This window comes from Lycorma delicatula, chromosome 10, assembly GCF_047948215.1.
Source record: "Lycorma delicatula isolate Av1 chromosome 10, ASM4794821v1, whole genome shotgun sequence".
Classification (NCBI taxonomy): domain Eukaryota; kingdom Metazoa; phylum Arthropoda; class Insecta; order Hemiptera; family Fulgoridae; genus Lycorma; species Lycorma delicatula.
The window spans coordinates 7,749,375-7,770,830 of NC_134464.1; the positions used below are offsets into that span (position 1 = coordinate 7,749,375).

The 21,456-nt window shown below is 30.7% G+C and overlaps 1 pseudogene; it reads left to right on the forward strand.

Annotated features, from left to right (window-relative positions):
* The first annotated feature begins 351 nt into the window (after positions 1-351).
* The window catches only part of LOC142331328 (methionine aminopeptidase 2-like), a 38,708-nt pseudogene continuing 17,603 nt past the window's right edge, over positions 352-21,456 (forward strand).

Consider the following 21,456-nt stretch of genomic DNA (forward strand, 5'->3'; position numbering starts at 1 on the left):
TTCTTTTTGGAATGTCTAATTGTATTTCAACATTTTACCGATAATTTTTAGTATTGAAATTATTTATAATGTTATAAATTATTAGTGAAGTTAAGTAATTTAACGATTCCATGATTTGAAAATTGATAAAAATCTTTTATTACATTGATCGTGTACGAGCAGGTAATGTTTTCATACCTTAAGGAATATTTGTTTGAATTTTATCATATGTTATTTTGATTAATTATATGTTGGATACACTAAGCAGTAATTACACGCACTGTAATTTTTTATTCTACATATCGATATATTGTGATGGTTGTTACTAAATTTCATTTATCGATAGTACCCGATAGTGTACCGCATAATAGTGCTTCGACTGGAAAAATGGCAGCAGTTGTGGATGAAGTGGGTAAACCAGCCGAAAAATTAGTAGATGAAGTCACTATTAACGACGATGTAGAAGATCCAGAAGTTGAAAATGGTGCTTCAGAAGCTTCAAAAAAGAAAGAAGAAGAAAAAGAAGGCCGGTATGTATTTTGGAACTTGTTGACGATGACCATGCTTTGTTTTATAGAAGTATATTTATTTGGTAATGATTACTTTGAATTTATTATTATTTTTTAATAATTAATGAAAATTTACCTGTATTTGTTAGTCGTATGAAATATTTTCGTCGAAATACTATGAAACTAGAAGTTACAAATTTTATTCGGTTTTAATGTCAAGTTTTACTCGATTCTAAGTAACTGTTACAAAGTGATTTGCTGTTTGCATTGTGAATTTATATATATGTCACTTAGTTAATGTGTAACATTTGCAAGTAGTGCTTCATATAATGTTAACATTATCTTTAAATTAATTTTTGGCTAAATGTAGATGAGAATAGCCAAAAAAAAAAAAAAAATAGTAGACTTTTTTTTGGCTAGCGGAGTGAATATTAAATAAACATTTTTTGTAATTTATGATCTTGATGAAATAACTTAAACTTTTGTAAGAATTATTATTTTGCTAAATTATTCCAGCGCATCTTAATTTAAAAGTGTTGGTAACTTAGTGAAATTTTTTTTATATGTGAATTAAAGTAACTGTTTTAAATGAGATAGAAGCGAGGGTTATTACTTAATTATTAAGTAACAAATTATAACATAATAAGAAACTGAATTTTTTACAGTAACATCATAAGGGATGCAGAATGTAAGTTGTACATTAAAAGTTTGGTTTTCATGCAGATAAGAAATCTGTTGAGAGTAAATATCTGCAGGTAAAGAATTAGGAAAATGCTCCTGAAAACAAACACCATTTTCTTGGGTATACCGGTCAAGTTATGCAATTCATTCTTAAAAGTATTTTTTGGCTAGGAATTTTTTTCGTTTCATAGAATTGAATAAACATTTAAATCTTTTTCTAAAATATGACATTTTTAATAATTAAAAAAAAAAAATTTATTATCACAAACCATTGGAGTGGAATGGACAAAAAATGTCTACGTTGGTTTGAAGGCCTATTAAGAAAAAGAAAATTTTATAAATTAATTTTTTGAATAGAGTAGTGAATATTAAATAAACATTTCTGGCAATTTGTGATCTCTATAAGAAAAACTTCAACTTTTGCAAGAATTATTTTTTGCTAAGTATTTCAATAAAGATTTAAAATTTTATTTTGGCCAAAACACCCCGTCCCTTTTTTCAGTTTTTTGCAAATATCAAATACATTGTATGCCAGTGAAGATCGTATCTGCTCATAAAGTTTGAAGAAAATTGGTTATGGGGTCTAAAGTTATAACACCAATTACGGGTCAACATGGATATGCATAAACTATATTTGACAAAAATAAATTTTTTGACTTTTGAACATTGGAATAAAACATTTTCTTTTACATATTATTTGTAGTTTATTTAAATATATTTTTGTTGTTAAAAGTTTTTTTTTTAATTTCTCAAGGCACAAACTTCATAAAAAGACTTTTTTTAACCAATCTGTACACTTTCCTAGCTGTAACAATATACTCTGCTACTGCTGGGAAAGTAAACTACCAGCAATATTTTTTGAACCCACCTTCAAGGCTCATTAACCCTTAAAATAATTTGTTGTCCACTTTTCAGCCAAAAAGTGACTTTGACAAAATAATTTGCCATTATGATTTGACCTGTTTTATTCCGTTTTTTGATGGGTTACTGGAGGCTGTGCGAGTCTAGTTCCATTTTTACCCAAATTTAATGGTGAAGTGCTAGTAGCATATGGGTTCTCTACGTCTTTGTTCATATTGTTCTGAACAGCTGTTATCATGCATTTGTTTTCGATGTTTTGATGGTTCCATAAGTTGCGTTTGTGTTAGTTTTATTATTTCTTTGTGTTGTTTATAGTTTTCTTGTATGTTTTCATTACTTCACTTTATTCTCATGTAGTTTTCAGTCATATTTTTATTTTCAACTGTTTGTGTCCATATGTAAATAACAGATAACAGTTATTTACTATAACCTAACTTTAGTAATTTTTTATACGGGTAAACAATCTTCGTGTTGTTATTTGAATTTTTACTAGTGTTTTACAATACTATTGATATGTTTACAATATTATCGATATGATAATTAGGTATTGTAAGTGATATTTATTAGTACAACATGTCCTGTTCATCTCATGTAAATGAGATCAAAAGAAAAAAAGAGATCAAAGAAAAAAAAAGGGCAAAATAACAAAGGTTTAGTGAAAACATAAGGGCATAATAATATGATTTTTCGCTAAAGTATAGAACTTTTTAGGGCTTAATGTAGTTATGATATTCAAATTCCCACAAAAGTTGCAAATTAAATGTTTGTATTTAATTGTAATTAGAATTTCAACAAAAATATCATACATTTCTTTTGCTAAACTGAATAATCAAGTGGTATAGGTAGCTTCTTGTTTTCATTGTGGAGTAAAATTGCTTTGTAAAAGTAGAATAAAATTTCCCTATAACCAATAAAAAGGTTCCTTTTTTTTGATTCATTGATAAAAAGGTACCGTTCTTCAGGTCTCTGATCTATTCCTAGTTTAGTCAATCCATCAATATCAAAGCATATAAAAAAGGAACAATACTATTAATAAAACACTGAGAAGACAACTCACTTAATTCTGATAGTTGTTGATAGTGTAACATAAAAATGTGATATGCTGGGACTTTTTTAATTGTTATTTAAATTACAAGCAAAATGAATAATAAAGATTATAATTTGGTCTGTATTACTGATACAATGTTGACCATTGTTATTGGAGTGTGACTATACTTCATGAAGAATAGCCAAAAACTTTTTTTTTCATATTTGCTAACTGTACACAATTACTATTTAATATCGACTATTCCTCATTCGAAGCGAGGAAGTAGTCCTCTACAGATTGCGGATAGGACATACGAGGGTCACACACGAGTACCTGATGTCAGGAAGACACGCACCCCTATATACATGATGCAGCTTCTCCATACTCATAGATTGCATATGTTATCCGGTGTTGCATTGTAAATTTAATTTACCCAGAAACATCTGTGATGTCTTGTACAATGATAATGAAATTTTAAACCGGATGTTTCAATTTTTGCATAGTACTGGGTTACTGCAAAAAAATTAATATTGTCGTGTATATTTTTTATGCTAGAAGAGGTTTTAATATATATTTTTTTTTTTACTTTCAATTCTAATTTTTTTTGTTCTGTGTTTTTGATTTTGTTATCCACGTTGGGAGCCTTTTACACTCCCTATCAGAATTTGTTAAATTTTATATAGTTTAATTTTTTTTATTATTTTAGCTTTTATATTTTAAAGACTGTGATATTATTAGTTTTGAGTCTTATTTCACTTTTTTAACTTTTGTTTTTCACTTAATTTCAAATTTTTATTATATAATTTATATTCGTTTTAAACTGTATTTAATTTTGTTATTTTAGTTCTTAACCTAGTTTTAAATTTTATGTTAGATCTTTTGTGGTTTTCAGTTTTATTTTTAGTCTTTTTGTTATCCGAGAATGGGCTCTTTACACCCATCTCGGACTTTGTTAAATTCTATTCACTTTTGGTTTTATTTTAGATTTTATCTATGGGTTGTAAATTTTATTCATCTTTTAGATTAGTTTTATTTTATTTTTTTATTAAAAAAAAATTCTGGGCGATGATAACGCACAGGTGTTTTTTGCCCCCCAGAAAAAAAACTATTTAATATCAAATCCATTTTCTAAACTGAAGAGAAGATGAGTTTACCTACTAAACATACGATATCAGAGATAATACTAATTCATATCTTACATATTTGTGAAAATCATTGTTATTTATTTCTAAAACTATGGTTGTTATTCTTATTATATTTAAAACTTCTTCGGCCAAAAATATCTACCTCATCTAACAAATCATTTATTATCTGAATTACATCAAGAAAAAGACAAATCATTTTTATTGACGTATATTTTTTTACAAATGATATCTGTGACTATTTGTGAACGGTACTTTTAATCTTAGATTAAATCACAGTTGATCACTTTTAATCTTAGATTTGAAATATCACAGTCATCTTTCCCATTAGTAATTTTTAAAAAAAAGCTGCTAAAGGGCTGCATAACTTTGTCACTTTACTTTTACAGACAGACCTTTATTTCTTATATACCATTGGATTTTTAAATGACTTATACAATATTTAAAATACAGTTGTGGAAATAATCAAAATATTCAGAAATCATTGTGGATCTGATTTAACCCAATTGATGAAATGATGTTTTTAACCTTAAAATATTATGCAATGTTAAAAGTACAATAGAAAAAAAAAATTCTTAGAACAAAGCCAGTAAAGTATTGCCATGTGATTTTCACGGCTTCACCAGTCAAGTCACAGAATACCTTGCACAGCTTTTATTACATTACGTTATTATATATGTATGTTAGTAATTATTAATATATCATATAATAATAGTAATATTAAAAATCTAATATCACAATTATTGTATAACATATTAATCTATATATAAAAATATACATAACTTAAAAGTAACAAATCTACATAAGTAAATTTTTTTTTCTAAATCTAAGAGCAATTATTTCTCCAACCTCAATTTTTCCATTATTGCAGTACATTTTATTAGAGGTCAACATGAAGAGAAAACAAAAGAAAAAAATTGCCAGAACGTTCATAGATAACGTGAATGAGCAGTTAAAGGTAACGAAAAGGGCAATGCCCAGAATTATCTACTAATCTATCTGGAGGTAAATTAGTTCCCTGTTTGGAACTCCGGGTGGGGACTACTAAGGAAGGGGTCACCAGAAAATTAACTAATAACATTCCAAGTTGGTCATGGAATGTTAGAAGTCTAAAAAAGGTTGGTAGGTTAGAAAATTTAAAGATTGAAATGGATAGGATAAATGTAGATGAAGTAGGAATTAGAGACGTTCAGTGGGAAGAGGAAAACAACTTTTGGTCAGGTGATTTTAGAATAATAACTTAGCTTTGAATATGGGCTGGGCAAAAGGAATGAAAGAGGGGAACCGACTTATAGAGTTGTGCAAGAAATATAATTTAATAATTGCCAACACCTACTTTAAAAATCATGATACTGCAAGTTATCAGATAGATTTTATCATGGTTAAACAAAGATTTAGAAATCAACTCGTCGGCTGCAAAGCATACTCTGGAGCAGACATTGATAGCAACCATAATTTAGTGATAACGAAATGTAGATTGGGGTTTAAAAACCTGAAGAAAAGGTGTCAGATGAATCTGTGGAATTTAGAGAAGCTTGAGGAAAAGGGGGTAAAGAAGACTTTTGAGGAGGACATCGCAAGAGGTCTGAGTAAAAAAAGATAAGGTAGAAAATGTAGAAGAAGAATAGTAGAATGTTAAAAAGGAAATTCTTAAATCAGCAGAAGCAAACTTAGGCGGAACAAAGAGAATTGGTCGGAAACCTTGGATTTCAGACAATATATTGCAGATGATGGATGAACGTAGAAAATATATGAATGCAATGATGAATAAAGTAAAAGGAACTGTCTACAATTAAGAAATACTATAAACAGGAAGTGCAAACTAGCGAAAGAAGAGTGGATTAAAGAAAAGTGGAAAGAGATATGAACATAAAAGTTAAGGGAAATTTTGGGGTACATAAATTAAAATCTAATAATGTGTTTGGATGGTACACCGGTTTATAATACGAAAGGCAAAGTCGATAGGTGGGTGGAATATATTGAAGAGTTATATGGAGCAGAAAAGTCGAAGAGGATGAAAGGGGAGAAACAGTACTGAGATCTGAATTTAAGAGAGCATTAAAAAATTTGAATGACAGAAAGGCGCCTGGAATAGACGGAATACGTGTAGAATTACTGCACAGTGTAGGTGAGGAAGCAATTGATAGATTATACAAATTGGTGTGTAATATTTACGAAAAAGGGGGAAGTTCTGTCAGACTTCAAAAAGAGTGTTATAGTTATGATACCAAAGAAAGCAGGAACAGATAAATATGAAGATTACAGAACAATTGTCTTAACTAGTCATGCATAAAAAATCTTGACTAGAATTTTGTGCAGAAGAATTGAGAAGAGAGTGGAAGAATTGTTAGAAGACCAGCTTGGTTTCAGGAAAAGTATACGGACAAAGAAAGCAATTTTAGGGCTCAGATTAATAGTAGAAGGAAGATTAAAGAAAAACAAACTAATATACTTTGCATTTATAGACCTAGAAAAGGCATTCGATAATATAGACTGGAATAAAGTGTTCAACATTTTAAAAATATTACGATTCAAATACAGAGATAGAAGAGCGATTGCTAACATTTACAGGAACCAAACAACAACAGTAATAATTGAAGAACATAAGAAAGGGAGTCCGACAAGGATGATGTTAAAAGAACAATTTAGATCAACAGGTAAAGAAAATGTGCGAACAAGAACAGCTGCAAGAAATATCATTCACTTCACCCGTAAACCAGTCACCGAAGCAGCACAAAAAGAAACACCATTAGAAGAATTTTTATTATTTTATAACGAATTTGATGTTACAAAAAAAATCACAAAATTCACTCGTGAAGCAATTTTAATAAAATCTGCTGCATATAAAATAAAGGATACCACTATAAAAATAAATATAATCAAAATAAAGCACTTATTTGGTTATTAGTCCTTACAGCAGCTCACAAAGACAATCATTTATACAGTGAAGAGTTGTTTGATGCATCCTCTAGTTATTCACGCTATATTTCAGTTATGAGAAAAAATAGATTTATTGAGCTGTTTACGTTTTGATTTAAAAGATACAAGGGAAGAAAGAGAATGGAATGATAAATTCACCAATATAACAGAAATATGGGATGAATTTATTATTTTATGTAAAAGTAATTATGCATCCGCAATGTACTTAATAGTTGATAAGCTATCGCTTGGCTTTAGAGGTTGTTGTCCATTAAAATTTATTTGCCGTCAAGCCAAATAAATATGGTATTAGGATAGTCAGGCTTTGTGATGTTGAAACAAAATTCCTTATCGATGCCATACCTTATCTTGGGAAAGGTATGTACACTTAAAACCTACCTGCGCTGCTATATATTTTGTCAAAGAACTAACACAACCTGTAAATGGTAGCAATAGAAATATTACTTATGATAACAGCAGATTCACATCCATCCCCTTGGTAACCAAAATGCTTGAAACGAATTAGTAACTGTGGTCACATTGAAAAATAATGAACCATATCCGAATTGAAATGTTGAAAATAAGAGATTGGGAACGTCAGTGTTTTGTTGTAATGGAACAATAACAGTGGTTTCTTATCGATCAAAATACAACAAAATGTTATTTTATTATCAACTGCTCATGAAAACAGGGGCATCAATAGCAGTGGAAAACCTGACATTGTTGAATTTTATAATGACAGAACGAGTGCTGTGTTGATACACATGACAAGGTGTCGGGTGCAATTTGTTGCTCAAGAAAAACTAGAAAACGGCCTTTTTGTGTATTTTATGGAATGATAAATAGCGTTTTGGTTAATTCCTATGTAATATATGTCCACCAAATTAAAAGCGGTAGAAAACCCAAATCAAGAAAAGATTTCACTAAAGAAATCGTAATTGAACCGACAGGCCAATTCATCCAGAAGATACAAAATATACCGAATTTATCAAGAACTTTAAAACGTCACATCGATTAAATTGCTGGAGCTAGCGACTTTAATGTAGAACAAATTCTATGATCTTCATCATGAAAAATCTGTGCTTATTGGCCTTCAAAAACGCAAAGGAATGACTCATTTCGTATGCAGAAAGCATATCTGTATGGAACACCGAGCGATGTAATGTGTTGACTACACCAAACAATAAAATTATAATTAGAATTCATTTTAAGTTTGTAAATATCTTATTGAATTTAATATCCGTTACCTACAGAGTAGTCTGAGAGATTATATGTTGCAATTGGTGTAAATTTTTTTTATAGCGTTGTGATTCTAGAGTAAACAACACAATACAGTTGAGAGAGAATTTATCATCAAATAAGTGCCCGGAAATTTAACTTTATGGGTTACAAAAATATTGTTATTATTATTAATGGAAATTCTGTCCGCACAATTAGCAATGTTAATAAAAGATTAAAACTTAAAATAATGAGCTTCATTTCAAATTCTATCTGCCAACCTAATTTATAAAATTCTTTAACTTCACATTTCAAATGCCTTCATTTTTTTACAATCTTGGGTTTAGCTGTAATGGGAATAATTACCCAAAAAATCTAAAAACAATTTTTTTTAGATTTTTTTCACAAAACTAACAAGTTTTGTGCTTGGAGACATTTTAGAAAATATTTTAATAAGAAAATTAATTTAAATCATTCATAAATAATATGCAAAAAAATATTATTCCAGTGCGTCGACGTCCAAATAATATAATTTTGTCAGATGGATGTTTGCCGTATGCGTGCTAGTTTGTATTTAGTGTTAAAACTGAAACCCCATAGACCAATTTTCTTAAAACTTTGTAGTCAGGTACTACCTTCAGGGAGAAAGTATGTATTAAATTTTTTCAAAAATTGAAATAAAGGACGGGGATGTTTTGGCTGAAATAAAATTTTAAATTTTTACCGGGATATTTCAGCTAAAAATATTTCTTACAAAAGTTGAAGTTTTATTTTTAGAGATCACAAATTACCGAAAATATTTATTTAATATTCACCTCCCTGCTAAAAAATTACTATATATATTTTTCTTTCTTCAGCTATATCTATTTCAGAAAAGTAGTTTTTTACATCAAGATTATAAAGAGATTTTTACCCAATAAATTGAAAAAAATTAAAAAAAACACCAGAGTACAAGAGCATCTTAAGACCTAATGTACCATGGGATGTAGAAAGTTACTAAAAATAATTACTACATTCGCAAATTAATTTATTTTTAAGAAATCATGGTGGAAATAGTACTGATGAACAAAGCAAAGACGAGATCCACCAGAACATTAGGATCATGGAGATTGATCCTATACCAAGGTGCTGGTTTGTAAAAAAGAGATATGACTACATATAAAATGAAAAATACAAAAATGTTATATTTAAGTATGCTTATATTATTTTTGATATATATTTTTTACACAGCATACTAGTTGGTTATAAGTTGAATAAAATGTATTTCGTGGTTGCATCTTTTTAATACAATTTACATTATTTTTGCCATTTTTTAATGACATCCAATTTTGCTTATAACAAAAGAAAATTGTACATGTGCCTTCAAAATCAATTACAAATAGATAAATTTCATTGGTATTACTTAAAAAAAATTATTTTTGTTTTTTCTGAAGGTGCTGGTGAAGCTTCTGCTGATGTTCCTGGTGAAGAGGAAGAAGATGTTGCCGATAAAATATCGACATTGGCTATTAATGAAAAATCATTAAAAAAGATCGGTGAAGTTGTCAATGGAGAAATTAATAAAGAAAATGAAGATGTAGAGGGAGAAACCAATCAAAAACCCAAAAGTAAACGTAAACGTGGGAAAGGCGGTAAATGTAAACAAACTGATCCGCCTACAATACCTGTTTCAACTTTGTTTCGTGATGGTATTTATAATTTTAAAATTAAAATGTAAATTTAGGTTTATTTACGATAAAAATAATTTTTATTAAACTTTAAATTCCTGTGAAATATGTAATGCGACTGTAGTCATTAGTATTTTATTAATATTGGGCCATATAGTAACAGCGATGTTTCAAACCCATCTAGTTAGAGAAAAAAGCGTGACAAAGATACGTGAATTTTACATCAGAATGAAAAGAACTCTCCAAGAATCTTAACCGATCAGTAGATATATACATTCCTTTTAGTTGCTCTGCAGGCATGAAGGCAACATTCAAATTCTTCTACATATTACAGAGAATGTGGTGTGACAGAACAGTTTTAATAACCTGTGTTCTTTTAAATAGTTCAGATTTCATATTAAACAGAAAATGTTTATGTATTTGTGCAACTCCTCAAATAAGGATCAACAGAGCAGGATCTGTAGATGATGGAGGACAGGCTATCAACGTTCTCATATGACTCGTTGCTGAGGAAATGTTTTGTTTAGGTAAGTCCACATGAATCTGGAAAAATGTGGATGAATTTCATATAATTTATTTAAAGCACTGTAAATCCATGTTACATATCTAAACATAATGTCTAAACAAATAACCGTTTTCATAATGATGAATGCAGGTTCAGCACCCATATATATTTGAATGTTATGCCGACGTATTTGTGTCAAAACATGAAACAGAACTTATCCAGAATATACGTAAAAAATTCAGATCTGTTAATGTTGTACTGTTGATAAATTTTACATAAAGCATTGTTATTTAAAAAAAAAAAAAACAATTATTTTTTGGAACGTTTTACTCTACAGAATAGTTTTGCACTGATTTTTTAAGGTTATGCAAATATCTTGTTCATATTACTTCAACGTTGTTATCAGATAATGATGATTGACTGTTTCAGTAGGTTGCCCATTTCATGTTGTTTTTGTCTATCCGTAAATGTTATTTTTCATTGTAGTTCTTCATTGAATACATGATATTCACACCTAACAACTGTGTAACTGATTCAAACGTAAGCCATAAAACATATTGAATGTTTCTTTGCATTTAATAATTTAGTACAAATAAAGGTTATAAAAGAATTAATTACAAGTTTATAATTAGTAAATATGATAGTTATTACCGCATACATTATGATAGTAAGTAATACTTTGATTTTATATGCGGAGTTGGTGTTTTCAGGCCGAGTATAATACAACTACACTTTCCTGTTTCAACTTTTCCATTTTCTCCTTTCATTCATTTCTTCACAGACCCACTCCTTCCGTACTCTATCTCTGTTCTTAATTCCTATGAATTCCTCAGCTGCTTTTTTTATACTGTTTTTAATATTTAACCAATGATCATTCACATTATTTGGCTCCCATCCCATTCTTGTTTTTTCCAGTTCGCTATTTCTCTTTGACTCTTAATTTTTCCAAATCATAGGTACTTCGGTTCTGACCAACCTTTATTTTCTTGATCTTCAAATTGATTCTACTACTATTAAGTTTTGATCAGAGTTTATATCTGCACCTGGTAAGCTTTTGCATTTTTCATACAGTTCTTATATCTTTGTTGTATGAGCATACAACGTTTGTTGTATGAGCAATCAATTTGGTACCTCTCTCCATCCAATCTCGACACCCATGTATGTCGCCTTTTATGGTTTTCAATTATCGTGTTTCCCACTACCATATTATTTTCCATGCAGAACTCAACTAATCCCTCTTTTCTTTTGTTTCTATTATTTAAACCATATTTTTCTATTATCTTGCCTTCTTGTCCACCAACCGTAGTATTCCAGTATCCCATAAGTACAAATACGTTTTCCTTTCTCTCTCTAGTGTATTTTTGAGCTTTCCATAATACTTCTCAACCTCTTCAGTATATTGTGATGCTGGCATATATACTTGCATTATTACAAGGTCTTCTATCCTTATCATCATCAGGTGATCATCAACATATTCCACCCTAATTACATTACCTACTATTCTCTTTATAATTAATACACCAACTCCATTCCTACCACTTCTTTCAACAACCGAGCGTACAAGTGGAAGTCCCTACTTGACATTTTTCCATTTCCTCCCCATCTTACTTAACTCATTCCAAGTACATCTGATTTATTTCTAATCATTTCTTGTGTTGTGTTTTCAATCTTACCTTTTTGCAGTAGTGTCAGTACATTCCATGTTTGTATTCTTATCATATTTTTTGTTTTCTTTTTCATTTGTCCAGCCCTCCCTGCACAGTTACCCTTTCTGTGTTCTTCATCTTACTTCTTCATAAGCATGAAACCTTTTATTCCCCTCCTGGAGATCTGAATGAGGGGAAGTTTTAGCTCCAGAGTCTTTTACAAAAAGGTCCATCCCACTCCATGATCAATAAGGATTAAGGATATCTGAAATCCTTAAGGATCTTTAATGCTGTGGTTTCCCACTGCATTACATTGTCTTCTGTATTCCAGTGCCGTTGATCTGGTGATTCATCTGCCTTTGGGGACAATTTCACACCCCCAGAACAATAGTGCTCTTCCTTCTACCTGCTCATCAAAGGCTGTTGGCACTTTATAGAAAGGGGGGCCATTTATACTGATGGCCACTCAGTCGCCAGAGCTATGTCTGTGAGAACAGGATGCACCATGATAGCAAGCCATAGCTACACTTTGTGAAGGTGTGATTGACATTTACATGGGAGAGGGTTTTTGAGACGCATCCCATATCTTATCCCTACATCATAGTTCCAACTAAATAAATGCTGAAGCAGTTTTCTTCTTTTTTTTTTATCCATGATTTGTCATAATATATGCATTTGTGACATGATGTATATATTTTATACCGATCAGAAAAAAGATTTATTTATTAAAAATTTTTTTTATTTTACCAGGAGTATATCCTGTCGGTCAAGAAATGGAATATCCAACCTTGCAGGATGGTCGAACTGCTAAAGAACGTTTTACCAGTGAAGAGGCAAGGATGTTGGATCGTTTGCATAATGATATATATAATGAGGCTCGTCAAGCGGCTGAAGCACATCGCCAGGTCAGTTTTTATTTTTTATATAAATTTAAAATTGAATTAAAGAAGAAAGTAAAAAGTAAAGAAAGCAAAATGGAATCCTATAGTTTAATTGATTGTGGATGGTTTAAAACAAATCTTAAATAGGAATTATAATTGTAGAATTGTAGCACTATTTTTAGGGAGACCAGATATTGATGTTTGATAGTTCAGAAGATACTTTCCGTATAAGGTAACTCATGGAATTAAACATGATAGAATGTAGTGTAGTATCTTGTGTAGCTGATGAGAGATAAACTGAAATAATTAGTGTCATCATGAGTAAAGGAATGACCAAAGTTCATGCATTCTGTCATTAGTATTGCTTTGGTGATAGAAATTTTCATTCATCACAGTCTTTTGTTCATTATTTTTAAGAGAATTAGTAATTTCCCATTTTAGATGGGGAAAAATGTATCTTTCCGCATGTTACAAACAATCTTCCGTAAAATTGAATGGAAACCTGAAATTCTGTTCAACTGTTAATTGTCAGAGTGCTAAAAAATCAAATAAAAATATGATTTGCTTTTTTTTTAATTAAACAATTTTTTAAGATATTGTAAGTAAAATTGATTGATTTGGTTGTTCGAATAATCTCGAACAAACCCAAAATGTTTTTAGTAGACTGTGTCATTGTTATGTATGAAGTCTGTTCAAAAAATACGTAGACTGTTTGAATTGCTGGGTCCAGTTGGTTCCACTCAAATCCGCTAAGCGTCGCCATGTTCGTACAGATCAGCTGATTACAACGCAGTTTTTTTATTGCAAATATCATTATTGGTTGCTTAGCTGCACGGTTGTTTGTGAAGTGTGTTTTTTTCGTTGGCGGATTTTAGAATGAGTGACTTGAACGAGCAAAGAGTTGCTGAGAAATTTTGTGTTAAACTTGGAAAATCTGCGAGCGAAACTTTTGGTATGCTCAAGATGGCTTACGGCAACATTGCTATGAAGTGTGCGACATGTTTTAAGTGGCATGGATGTTTTAAAGATGGTCGTCAATCGATTGAAGACGATCAGCGTTTTGGACGTCCTTCCACATCAACTGACGACTCACATGTAGACAAAATCAACACCCTGGTTCGGGCAAATCGATGTCTGACCATCAGAGAGCTTGCTGAAGTGTGTGGGGATATCAGTTGGATCATGTTACGAGATTTCGAGATCATTTTACGAGAGTGATTACTGGTTTTTTCATCACGACAACTCTCCAGCCCTCAGAACTCGTGAGTTTTTGGTCAAACACTCGATCACTGTTCTTTCCCACCCACCCTACTCACCTGACCTCGCTTCTTGTGACTTCTTGTTCTCCAAACTCAAAAGACCTTTGAAAGGAAGAAGATTTGAGACGATTCCTGAGATTGAGGCAAATGCGACAAAGGAACTGAAGAACATCACAAAAGAAGCATTCCAGGACTGTTTCCAAAAGTGGAAACACCGTTGGGATATGTGTGTGCGTCAGGGAGGAGAGTACTTTGAAGGGCACCCAGACAAGTAACTTCTAAATAAAGTACATTTTGTTTTATGACATTGGTCTACATATTTTTTGAACAGATCTCGTCTATGTGTATGTATATATATATATAAAACCTGGCAAAGAAATGCATATCCTGCCAACTTGCCAATCAAGTCATGATTATCAAAATAAAAGATTTAAGCATCAAAATTCGAAAATTTTGAATTAAAAAATTTTTTATTTTAGGGGCTTCCTTATTTTGTGGGGAAAAATTTAGGAAAAAGTTATTTGTAAAAAAGTGTTTCCTAACAGAAAAAATTAATTTAAAAAAAAATTGTTAAAAAATATTGAGAAAATAAAGTATATCTTTTATGAAAGTAATGAAAAATTGCTTCTAAGTGAAGAAGAAATACAGAAAATTTCTTTTAATAAAAATTAAGAGTTAGATCCAAAAAATAGAATATTTATATTTTATAGGAGTGAATAAATTCTTAAAAAGACTTTTAAAAATATTCATATATAGGATAAGCTTAAATTTGTAAAGTTTTCTCTAAATAATAATTGCTTTACTTAAAAAGACTTTTAAAAATATTCATATATAGGATAAGCTTAAATTTGTAAAGTTTTCTCTAAATAATAATTGCTTTAATACAGGCTGAAGTAAGAAAGAAAATTCTCAAAAAAGTTTGCATTTTGGGTCCAGGGTCTGTAATTTAAAAATTCGTAGACATTTCATAATAGCTATATGAAGTATAAACTTTCAAAAAATTCTAGGAAAATGTTTAAACCAAAGGAAATAGTGCAAAGGAACAAAACATAAATCATTGTTAATAGGTGGAGATTTGAAAAATATCATCTCATCTCTTTGAGTTCCCTCAAAAAATCAGAACAAACTATCAAGATACAGAAATTGGCTGTTTGGTGTATACTAGTACGAATAATGTAGATCCATATTTGGAAAGTTGAAAAGGTTTATTGATCTTTATGTTTATGTTTATGAATGTACAATCTATACTAAAAAGAATGCTCGTTACCATGTTTAAAAACTCAACACATGTAACTCAAAAACACAATACTATGGCTTCTGAAAAAGGGTTTTGTTAGGCTTTAATAAATTACTGAACCATTCTGAAAAAATGTTTTCACAAATTTATTGAAAATACAATTATACAATTTTCTTTTACAGAAATAATATTACTCTTCAATTGAATTCTTAAATAATAATTAATTAAAAATTAAAAAAGCGTGAATTTTCTGTAGCTTGTTAAACATGTACATAAATACATGCTCATATAATTTTAATTAACATCTGAATTGTGAATTAAACAATTAATACGAAATCACATTTATTTTTTTATTTTTTAATTGTGTATTTATGGTTTTATCAAGGTTTTTATCACAGTATCCCTTTATCCATTCAGGCAAATGCCTGGAACATTCCTTTTTTTTTCTTTTAGCTGTGAATTGAATATCTATACATTTCTTATGTTATAATAGGTAAATTCAATAAAATTACTTCATTTTTTACAATTTTTCACAGTAATTTCCACAACACAAACACCTTTCAAAACCAGTCTTCAAAGAAACCCTGCCATATTTTGTTGGAAATCTGTACACACTCATCACCTCAAGCCCTTAGGAAGTTTTTATCGCTTGTAATGCAAAATGCCTCCCTTTCAGTCTGTTCTTCACCTGGAAAAAAAAGTCAAGACACGTAGAGCAAAGTCAGGACTGTAGGGAGGGTGCTGTGACAGTTGACAGTTTTTTCTGGTGCTGGCCAAATACTTGAAGATATCTTTAGACCAATGTGCTGGAGCGTTAACGAGATGAAAACCATTTATTCATGTTGAGTTTCGGCGCAGCTTCTTGAGAGCTTAGATTATTTTAGGCAAGTATTATTCAGTATACCGCTTCTCTGTGACTATCTTCTGATTTTCCAGTGTAACATTCTAAAAGTTTTTCCACATTAAAACATACGGCCACCATTCTCTTCTAAACCGATCTGGATTTTTGAATAGTTAAGGGGGCTCCTCATCTTAGAACACTCGCACTTTGCTTTGAGCCTGGGTCAGGACATTACAATAGTACAGCCAAGTTTCTTCACCGATCACAATACTGTATACATAGGGAGTTTTCCCATTTTCAAACTTTTTTAGCATTTCACAGCACCGTGAAATATGACATGCCATCTGATTGTCATCAAGTAATGCGGCACCCAAAGGATACAAAGCTTTCTAACTTGAAGGTGATCTCATATAATAGCACGAACTGCTGCTGCATTAATCCTCAAGTACACCTCTATTTGGTGGTAGGTCACATGGCTGTCCGTCTCAAGAAGTTTTCATACTGCAGCAATGTTACCCTTAGTCACAGTTGAAGGTGACCGACCCGACCTTGGAGCATCCTCAAGGCCAAAATTTCCTCTTCGAAATGCCGGTACCACCGAAATATTATCGATGGGGACAGTCCTCTTCAAGTACAGGAGTCATTTCCTCTAAACAGTGATCATCACTTAAGCCGCATGCAAAATTGCGCAGTATTCAGTTTTTAACCGTTGACGACATGACTGCGTCTTTTCACTAACAATTAAAAAGCAGATCACACAGGTAGTGACTAGAATGGCTACAGTGCAGGACGGGTTGGGAGCTGCCTAATGTGCGCTAACTTGTGATAACGGATACCTGTGATGATCTATTATCGTCTATTATCGCAAAACCTTTCTAGCGTCTTTAATTTGTATGAGTGCATTCAGAGAATTGAATCTCCATTTTATCATACGGTACTGTACCATTTTAATAAAACTTGTTTATATGTTTTTATGTAGTTTTTTTTTTTTTAATCAAATTATATTTTATTATTTTTAGACTCGACAATATATCCAACGATGGGTAAAATCAGGAATGACAATGATAGACATTTGTGAAGAGCTGGAGAAGACTTCTCGTGCATTGATTGGAGAAAATGGGTTGAAAGCTGGATTGGCTTTTCCTACTGGGTAAGTACAGGATTTTTTTAAAATCAATTCTATTTTACATTTTCATTCTATAGCTTGTTGCTTACATTGTTAAAAGTTAAAAATTCATACTTTGTAGAGTACTCTTCATACTCTTTGTAGAGTTAAAGTTGCACCAGTTTTTCAGAAGCTGATTTTGTATATTGATATAAACAAAAAAAAAAAAGGTTTCTAAATACAGTTGTCCTGAAATAACCTTTGCTTTTTGTTATGACTACTTAAATATCTCAAACTGATTTTTACTCATAAGAATAAAGTACTCTGTTTTATTGGGGCAAATTTGGTGATTTTATGTGTTTTTTGTTCTGAAAAATTGATAAAATATATCTCATACTATATAGAATGTAGTTTTTGAGAAAACTGTTGTAATGGCCAAAAATCTGCTCTTTTTGATTCACTGTAAAAATTAAATTGTCAATAAACAAATGAAAATTTCTAATAAAATTTATAGAGAATTTAATTGTAGGAAATAAAGAGAATAGAAAAAAAAATGTTTAAAACTTGTTGTCCAGTGTTTTATTAAGATGAGCAAAAGACTTTGATTTAATGAATTTATTCTCCAGACAACAGGCCTAATTGTCATTATTTGTGATAGCTGAATTTTATAGTGTATGAATAATCCAAAGTTTGACTGGGATTCACCCAAAACCTTCTGAATAAAAGGCAGAAATGCTGACGCTAAATAAAAATCTTTGTAATCAATTTAAATTGACAAATTATTTTATGATTTTTTTTTTTTTTAGAAAATGTGAAAAATAAAGTAAATATAGTTTGAAAAAAAATTTTTTTAATGCTAAATAACTAACCACAAATACTTAAAAGATGGTTTTAGCAAGTATTTAACAAATTGATTTAAATTTGTTGTATTAATTTTTAAATAATTTTTCAGGTACAAATATCAAACATTATTTAAATTTATTTAACGTAAAAAAATTGGTGTTTTATTGTATGTAAACCCTAAAACATAAAATGTTTTAGGGTTTACAATAACTTGATTAAATTGTCGGTAAACAAATGAAGTTTGTAGAAAATTTAATTCTGAGGAAATTTATTTTATAGTTGGATTGATTATGAAAAAGAGTTTAAGAAATTTGACTTTTATTTATTAAAAACAAAACAGACCAAAATGTGACAGAAAAATATTGTAATGTCATTTTAAACTGAAACAAAGATCATTTTGATACTGGAAAATGTCTTAGAAACAAAATCAGTCATTTATGTTTACTCTTTCTTATCTTCCAATACTCTTTCATTTTCCTGGAAAAATCCCTTTTCCGTTCCTCTGTCCAAACCATCCCAGTTTTCCTTTTTAGGCTTTTCTGCAAATTTAATACCGGGCAAGTTGTTATAATTTCCAGATCCTGTCCTGATATCTTGCAGTGCAATGCCTGCTTCTTTGACGTCTTGAAGCACCTCAGTGAGCCACACCGGTTGCGTTTTTAGCTTTAGCGATCTTTCCAAGAGTCGTTTACTTTTCCTTGATTCCTCCAAACGCAAGAGGTCGAAGAATTTTATTTTCTTCTTTCTTATCTCTTCTGTAATTGGTGTAACGACCTCATAGATTTTATGGTTCAGGAGTAATCTCCACTTTCCTTTCACCAAATATACCCCGCCGATACAGGTCCTTACGATCCTTTATTCTATTTTGGCTAATTTTTCAGTTCTCGATGCTATCTTGATTTGACCCGGTGTTTCACACCCGTACATTACTACCAGTTTGATCACCGTACTATAGTGTCTTATCTTGGCTTGTTTGGAGATGCATTTCTTGTTATAGTTGTTTCGTGTGACCACTTGTGCCATTGCTAGTCTGCGTGCTCTTTCTTGCCAGGCTATTTTCTCGTTTAGATTCCATGTGATGGATTCATCTAAATATTTAAATTTTGATACTATTTTAATTCTGCGACCGTTGATTTCCAAATGTTTCCGCTGTGTCTTTGAACATCGCTTCTGTCGTCTCGTACGAGATCTGAAGTTCAATTTTCGCTGCGATAGAGGCCAATGATTCTATCTGGTGTTCAGCCTCTTCCTATGTTTCTGCAAGGAACGCTAGATCGTTGTTAAATTTACTTCCAATTTTTACTTTCTCTGGATTTTGTTCGTACCAATGTCGCATGATGTATTCTAATGCGCAATTAAACAGTAATGGTAACAATCCGTCCCCTTGCCTGAGACCAGTCTTTGTGTCAAAAGGTTCCGATATCTCCCCCCTGAACTTCACCTTCGACCAGGTGCCCGTCATCGTCAGCTCTAACATTTTCACCAGTTTTGGGTGCAGCCCAAAATTCCTCAGAATTCTAAGCACAGATGGTCTATGGATACTGTCATATATCTGAAATCCACAAATGTAATGATGATTAAGCCCTTGCGTCGCAACTTGTACATATCCATAATTAGTTTTAAGGTGATAATTTGTTCTGCACAACTTCTCCAGGGTCTGAATCCTCCCTGATATTCTCCTAATTCTTTCTCCAGTTGATCCTTTATACGGTTATAAAGTATTCTAGAGAAGATCTTGTACATACAATCTAATAAGATCCCCTGTATAGTTGTTTGGATCCATCTTATCGCCTTTCTTGAATAAGAGGTGGATGATTGCTGTTGACCAGTGTTCTGGAAGTCTCTCGCTGTTCCAAATTTTAGTAAGTTCCCTTTGCAATATCTCTAAGATATGTTAGGTGCAGCGTATTTCTAAAATCAGTTTTGTTTTAAATAAATAAATCAATAGCTTAAATTTCATTATTAAGCTATTAAAAATATTAAGAAATGAAGATTCATTATATAATTTAAATTAAGAATTAAATAGAAAAAATAAGTAGAGATTTTTTATTTTTACATTGATAATATTAACAGCCGATCAGTAAATGAAATTTCTTTATTACATTTGAATAGATTTGTGTGCTTTCAGAATTAAAGAAAAATACTGTATTCACATATCACTTCTTTTGATTATATCTGCATATTCAAATTAATATGCCAACATAATTTTTGTTTACTGTTGTGATGGAAATATGCTAGTTGGACATTGTGAATATCAAGAAAGATTCCATTATAGATGGATTCCAAATCTGAAAACTCTATGAAACCTCAAATTTGCTCCTTAATTTAACTTCCAATGGCTTTATTTTTACCCTTTGAGTAGAAGAAATGTTTTGTAATTAAAAATTGAAGCATTTCTAAACACATGTTATGTATTTTTATTTTCATTGTAAAACAGTCCCATATTGAAACATTCAAAATTGGAACTACTTGCCAAAAAAAAAAAACAGAAAAAATATTTTTTAGAAGTGGGGAATAAATTTTAAGAAAACTTTTTCCAAAAATATACATACATAGGTTTAACAAATTTGCTAAGTAAAGCTTTTTCTTAATCTAAAATCATCCAATAGAGGTTAAAATAAAAAAAATTAAATGTTCTAAAAACTTCCATGCATTTTAGGAATATAATTTTTTAAAATACAGAGGTTTCTTGGTAGTACTATGTACAAAGTGTAAACTTTCGAAAATATTTTGAATCATATTTAGATCAAAGTGAGATGGAGCAAAATAAAAAACATGTATTAAGAGGTGGGGGTTGATTTTTGAAAAATATATTTTGAATATATGCAATGTATTTTTCATATCTAAATGTATTTGTCAAAGTAAAATTTTTTCTAAGAAAAAAAATCGGTGTGGTCAGTCCTGAGATATAATGCCAAAAGCAGTGCGATACATATGCTTTTTTTGGTCTAGATATACTAACTAGTTGGACCCTAAAATGTAAAAATTTTCAACAAAAATCTGATACCTCATTTTTGACATGATCACCATACTTTACCTTTAATATAGCTATTCTACTTGTATTCATTCTAACTATATTCACTGAGAAAGTAAAACATTCTAATAAATGGAATATACATATATGTATAGGTATTTC